This window comes from Cajanus cajan, chromosome 9, assembly GCF_000230855.2.
Source record: "Cajanus cajan strain Asha chromosome 9, NIPB_CcT2T_4, whole genome shotgun sequence".
NCBI lineage: Eukaryota > Viridiplantae > Streptophyta > Magnoliopsida > Fabales > Fabaceae > Cajanus > Cajanus cajan.
The window spans coordinates 11,877,516-11,884,903 of record NC_138525.1 but is presented as its reverse complement, the minus strand read 5'-3'; positions in this window follow the sequence as shown (position 1 = coordinate 11,884,903).

Genomic DNA, 7,388 nt, shown 5'->3' with positions numbered 1-7,388 from the left:
AGAGTTCTAGACCTGCTTTTTACCTGATTCCAGTTCCATTAGAAAGATAGTATCTAAAGCCATAATTCTCATAAAGACCACAAAATCAGATTCTATCAATATGATACTCATACTGGCACAACAAAATTTCAACAAAAATAATCCCCATATCATACAGCATTAGTGTACTAACATACCTTAATCATTCCAAACTCACTCCTTTCCACCTTAAACTCATATTCAAGCTTTTCATTACAATCCTAAACCAAAACAGCTCACAAAATAAAATTCACATACTACCTCAACCATAAAAGTTATCATGCAAGCACCAACACTCAAGGAACGTTCCAATCTCCCATCAAAACTTCAATTCTCAGATACAACCTCTTTGGATTCAATCACTACTACTATAGATTCCTAAATTCCATTAATTGTAAACTCTTGCCAAATCAATGTCTCACCTAAATCTAAGGTGTCAATAATTTCTAGTTGATTATCAAGGCTTTATTCATACTATTGGTACCTAAGCTCACCATAAAGTATTCTATTATCCAATAGTAGCAGCAATTAGCTCCATAGCTCGAGCAATTTGCCGCCCATCCATGCTTGAAGAAAAATTAGAATGATTTCCCCTACCAGTCATCCTAAAAAGGTCAAAGAACTTTATGAGTTTACACGAAACTCATAAGAAATTCCTAATCAAGATTAAGAAACTCATGAGTTACTCATGAAGTTCCTTTCAAAATTCGTTTCCATACAACGGAAACATAACAAGACCATTCCCCACAAATCCTAAAGAGACTTGACCAGCTCTGATACCAAAATTGTAACGACCCACCTTAGGTCATCACATCAATAACCAACCAAAATAAAAGAGCATTTATAATAAAAAAAATAGAGCAAAAGCCAGCTACGCTAGAGTGTAAAAATTGTTTTCATAATAGCAAACATAAGTATATTAGTCATTCTCAGTAAAATCATACAGTCATCCAAAATATATTAACATTAACCATTAACAGAAACACCCTAGGTGCTGGTCAAGCTCTAAGCCTAGCCACTTCTCAAAGCAGCTACCCAGAAGACTCCTTGCTATCCTATGGCTTCACACCTGATCTGCTCCCCCACATAGTGAGATCATCACAGTTCCACCACATGGAAACATAAGGGTTAGCACGTATAAAACCAACCATAGTATAAATATCATTTTAACAATTATTTATTCAAACCAACCAATATAATGTATACACATCCATGCCAATGCATACATATTAATTAAAGAAATCCATAACCAAAGTATACAATTCATACCATATATATATACATAATCCACATCCAAAGCAAAGTCACACCACCGTATAATCCATGATGTAACCAACACATCCAAACCAAATGTTGGCCTCAACACCTATCCAAACCAAGTGTTGATACGGTGAAACATGTCAGCAACCCATGTCTCACGCCTAACCTCTCATGGAAAGTATACAGTTGGATTACGTCGTCACGTAACCCTGGTGGGGTCACCTCATCCATCGGTATGACTCGACCCAGACCCATACCGGTAGCAAATAGATACTTAGAGGAGTACTTCAGAATCCACCTAACATCTGAAGTGGTTTACTATATAATCCTTGGAAAATTTCCAAATTGGAAATCCTCACAATGGGATTCCGAAATACCATATTTTCTCCAAAGATTATATCCCTGATCTCACCAAGAGACCTCCCATCCATAACCTTACTCCTCTCAGTCCTATTTACTTTTCCAAACCACATACACATACTTCATAATTATATATATAAACATAATCATAACCATGCCAAATTAAATATCCAAAACAACCACCAACTTGAATAAATAACAACCATCAATTTAAATAAATAACAACCTTCATACAAACAAAATAGCATATTAAAAGTTATACTACTCCTATCATGCTCATGTATACTAGATTAAGTCTTATAAGTACTACCCATACTAGATTAATTTTATAAATGCCACCCTTACTTGGATAAACCTGAATTGAAACTCGGGCAGAAACTGAGACTATAGCACAGCTGCCTCCCCAAGGCTCCTTCCGTCTAAAATAGGGGCCGGAGCTAAAACTAGGACAGAACCTCCTCCTCTAGATTTCCCTTGGTCTTTAAAGAGAAGAAGAGGGAAAGAAGAGAGTATGAGAGAAGAGAGAATGAGAATTGAGGGATGAGAAGTATTTCTTGGGATGGTTTGCAATGGAGAAGTGAAGGCCTATTTATAGCCTCCAAAACACATTAAAAAAATGTAAAATAATGGAGAAAAAGATAGACAAAACTAAGTGGAATGAATTAGTGGAATGAATTATAGAAGTTGGTGGGATGAATTAATGGAGTTGGTGTGAATTAATGGAGTTGGTGCCATGTTCTTTTCCGCACCGACTTTGGCTACTGATTTGGACCTTATAGACAGCCGAATCTGAAAATATTTCCTTCATGAAAGTTGTAGGATTTTCTCTTATCTTTCCATAGCCACCAAGTTTGTATCATTTGAACAACCACCGACCAAGTTATACCCCAAAAACCGAGGCTTGCCAATCAGCCCAGCGAGAAAAAATTGTATCAATAAAAGTCCAATTTTGGCCTCCTAAACGACCGATTTTGCAAATGGCTATTTCTGCAAAAGTTGTGCGTTTTTCTCTTAGATTTCCATTGACACCAATTTTGCATCATTTGGACCATCACAGCCCAAGTTATACCTCGGACACCGAGACTAGTCAGTCAGCCCAGCGAGAAATGATTCTAAAAAAAAAAATTTCACAACTATCTAATTAGATCTAACAACACACATATCTTTCTAAGCATAAATGGAGTGTGAATTATCTATAATTGAAGTAAAATATAACCACCAAATTATGACCAAATACCACATAGTAATAATGACAATAATAATAATAATAGTAATAATCATGTTGAAAACTGAGATGTTACAGGTTCCGCCTCGGCTATAGGTTCTGATGACCGTCCAAGTGGGGGTGGGGGTTCATCAAGAAGCTTTCCTCCCGTATCGACTCCTGGATTTTCATGGGTACACGGGGAAGTTGGTAGTGTGTACTCCCGGTATACGACCAAGAAATCACTTGTTGACTTCGTATCGGCAATGAAATTTTTAAACTTTCCCGAAGACGAGGAGCCGTCTGCTATCTTTTTCCAGCCATGCCGAGGTGATGGGGTTCCTAATCCGGATTTTGTTTATCTAGACCAGGGGTCGTCCAAATACCCGTTCTTTTATGTGTATGACTATATGTTTCGGGATTTGAAGATATCCCTCCCCTTTGATAATTATTTCTCGGGTATACTTCGTCTTCTGAACGTGGCGCCGACTCAGCTCCATCCCAACACCTGGGCAGCAATGCAAGGATTTAGACGGTTGTGCTTAGCTCTTGGCCTCCAACCTACTCCACATTTATTTTTATATTACTACTCCTCTCGGCCGACGAAGAAGGCGAAGTGGTTGTCATTGATTCAACACAGTGATTGCTTGCTTCAGCCATTCACCACTTCTTACAAAAAATTTAAAGTGGGTTTTATGAAGGTGATGATTCGACCCGAGACGGGGAATAAATACTTTTTTGATGATGAAGGGAACTCGGTCTTTCCCCTGTATTGGACCCGAAGGCCGAGAAAGTACGATACCGTATCGAAATCCCGAATGTCGCCGGAGGAAAGGCAGAGCTTGGATATTTTGGAGAAATTGCCGCGGCCATTACCGTGTCGTCCCCTGGTCCGATTATTCGAATCGGCCAACGTCACCGAGGAACTAATCGGTATAGTAACTCTTGTTTGTTGAAATTCCTGCGTTACCATTGATTTTGACTAATGATGTGCAGGTATTATGGCGAACTTTGACCATGACTTGAACATCCGCAATCTGATCGGGAGCCGAGTGGCAGGGGTCACAGGAAACAAGACCCCGACCGAGACGCGTGCAGGTGGGAATCAACCGGCTCCACGACAGGGCGGAGCGGGGCAACCCACCAATCCCAAGAAAGGGGGCAAGGGTTCCTCTCGGCAGCCCGAAAAAAGAAAACCTACTGAAGGGAGGGCTGTGGAGGAGAGCCGCCAAGCCAAGCAGCAGCGGCTAGCCAATCCCAATGCCCCGGAGGGCTTGGTTGGGCCAAACTTCTTGGCCATTAATGTGAACGCGCAGGATTTCCTAAGCCAAGACTTGACTTCTGAGGCTGGGCAGGCAGTTTTGGGCCGGATGAGTTCGGCGCAGAAGTGGAACTTCTTCTGTGAGTTCCAAGTTCGGGCTGTGGCTTTGGCTCAAAGCATCGTCATGGAACCGAATGGGGAGGCTGATGGGCTTCGTCGTCAACTAGCTGAGCAGGAGAAGTCGCTGCGAGAGACGCTGATGGCGTTGACCGATGCTCAGACGTCTAACGGCAAGTTCCAGGCCGAGCTTGACCGCCGGGGGCGTATGGATGACGATCTCACCTTAAAGGTCCAGCGCTTGGAGACGTCTTTGAAGAATGAAACTGAGAAGGCTACCCTGCTCGAGAAGGAACTGGAGGCCGAGAAAATATCTTTTGGTTCCTTCAGGGAAAAGGCTCGCGACAAGCTCCTGTCCCAGCATGAGGCTGGCTTTGCCCAAGCTGCTCGGCAAGCTAGCTACTTTGGTGACTTCCCCCCTGACTTTCAACTGGATATGACGAAGGACTTCTTTCAGGGGAAGTTGGTGGACTTAAGCTCGATTCCGCCGGACCAAGAGGCCGATGCTGAGGCCCCAGAGCGGCCCGCCAGGCCGAATGAGGAGGAAACGGCCTACGAGGAGCCTGCTGCCGAGGATGATGCGAACCAGGGAGAGCCTGAGGTCGTGTCTTGAAATTTTTATTTTGTAATGCTGGGCCGATAGCGCCCCCCCCCCTTGCATGTACTTCCAGGCCGATTAGGGCCTTTTGAATGAAATTTAAATTCTCGCAATTTTTGGGTAATTCTAAGTTAAATCCGTAACCGAGAGACTTCTCGCGAAGGAAGACGTAATTATTTATTTAAGCCACGTCCTTGGCCGAGAGACTTCTCGGGAGGGAAGACTTGTAATTAAATTTAAGCCACATCCTTGGCCGAGAGACTTCTCGGGAGGGAAGATTTGTAATTGTTTAAGCCACGTCCTTGGCCGAGAGACTTCTCGGGAGGGAAGACTTGTAATTAAATTTAAGCCACATCCTTGGCCGAGGGACTTCTCGGGAGGGAAGACTTGTAATTGTTTAAGCCACGTCCTTGGCCGAGAGACTTCTCGGGAGGGAAGACTTGTAATTGTTTAAGCCACGTCCTTGGCCGAGAGACTTCTCGGGAGGGAAGACTTGTAATTGTTTAAGCCACGTCCTTGGCCGAGAGACTTCTCGGGAGGGAAGATTTGTAATTGTTTAAGCCACGTCCTTGGCCGAGAGACTTCTCGGGAGGGAAGACTTGTAATTAAATTTAAGCCACATCCTTGGCCGAGAGACTTCTCGGGAGGGAAGACTTGTAATTGTTTAAGCCACGTCCTTGGCCGAGAGACTTCTCGGGAGGGAAGACTTGTAATTAAATTTAAGCCACATCCTTGGCCGAGAGACTTCTCGGGAGGGAAGACTTGAAGAAATAAGTGGAGATAATTAAGTGGGAAATGTATTTTCATTGATAAGAAGATGCCTCGTTAAAAACCTTGCTAATCAAAAACCTCTTTTCACATTTTTACAAGAGGGAAAAAGATCAGTCAAGGAAAAGAGTGCACCGCGATACAATTACATAGTTCAAGTATTACAAATTCGAATTTAACTGTAGTATGTCTTTAGGTGGGTAGAATTCCAGGTTCTTGGAATAACCTTGCCGGACAGCTCTTCTAGCTTGTATGCCCCATTGTGGAGTGCATGTCGTATCCGGAATGGTCCATCCCAATTGGCAGAGAGCTTTCCTTCAGAAGAGTTACGCCTGGCTGCCCCCGTTGCACGCCACACAAGGTCGCCCTCGTGAAAAGTTCTTGGCTTTAGATTGGAATTAAAGCGCCGAGTCATTCGCTGTTTGCATGCCTCGGCCACCACCTGTGCCTTGTCCCGCACTTCCTCGAGGACATCGAGTTCGGCTCGGAGTGCGTCGTCGTTAGATTCCTCCTGAAAGCTTTGTCGCCGGAAAGATGGTTCTCCAACCTCAACCGGGATCATCGCATCAGTGCCGTATGTGAGGCGGAAGGGTGTTTCTCTATTAGTGGATTGTGGTGTACACCGGTACGCCCAGAGAACCTCTGGCAATTCATCGGCCCACACTCCTTTTGCCGAGCCGAGTCTTCTTTTTAATTCGGTCAGGATAACCTTGTTGGCTGCTTCGGCTTGGCCGTTTGACTGAGGGTGCTCCACCGATGTGAATCTGTGCCGAATGCCAAGGTTTTCGAGGAATGAGTTGAACTTTTTGTCTGTAAATTGTAAGCCGTTATCGGAGATGATGGCATATGGGATGCCAAAACGGGTGATGATGTTCTTCCATACAAACTTTTGGACGTTAGCAGCGGAGATGCAGGCGAGCGGCTCGGCCTCAATCCACTTTGTGAAGTAATCTACTGCCACGAGGAGGAACTTAACCTGTCCCTTTGCCACGGGGAACGGGCCAAGTACGTCAATGCCCCATAAGGCAAACGGCCATGGAGAGCTGATGCTGTGCAGTTCGGCGGCGGAGGCATGGATGAGGTTTCCATGTCGCTGACATTGTATGCAACGTTTGACGAACTCAGCGCAATCCCCCGTCAGAGTTGGCCAATAATAACCGGCTCGTGACACTTTTGCAGCTAGGGTACGGCCTCCGGAATGGGACCCACAGATACCTTCATGAACTTCCCGCATCACATAATCCGCCTGCGAGTTATCAATGCATTTGAGCAACGGAGTGGAGAATCCTCGCCTGTAGAGGTCGTTAGCCACTATGGAGTACCGAGCGGCCTGAGTGCGAAGCTTTTTTGCCTCCTTCGGATCGGTGGGCAACTCTTGTTGGAGAATGTAGTTCCGAATAGGAGTCATCCAGTTCGGTGTGTCAGTATCGGCCGCCATGCATTCAATCGCCACACTTGGGGCAGGGATTTCCAGGTGAATGGTTGTTCTCAGCTGTCCTGGTTTTCGACTACTAGCAAGCCGAGCCAACTGATCGGCTCGTTCGTTGGTGCTCCTGGGAACGTGTCGGATTTGTACGTCAGTGAAATCCTCTTTGAGCTTCTGGAAGAGGTGGTAATACTGCAACAAATTAGCATCCTTAATTTGAAAATTGTCGTTGACTTGTTCGGCCACGATGTTTGAATCGGTACAGCATACGACCTTTGTCACACCCATCTCAGCTGCTAGTCTCATACCGGCCAGCAGTGCTTCGTACTCGGCTTGGTTATTAGATGCCCGAAAACCGAACCGGAGTGACTGTTCG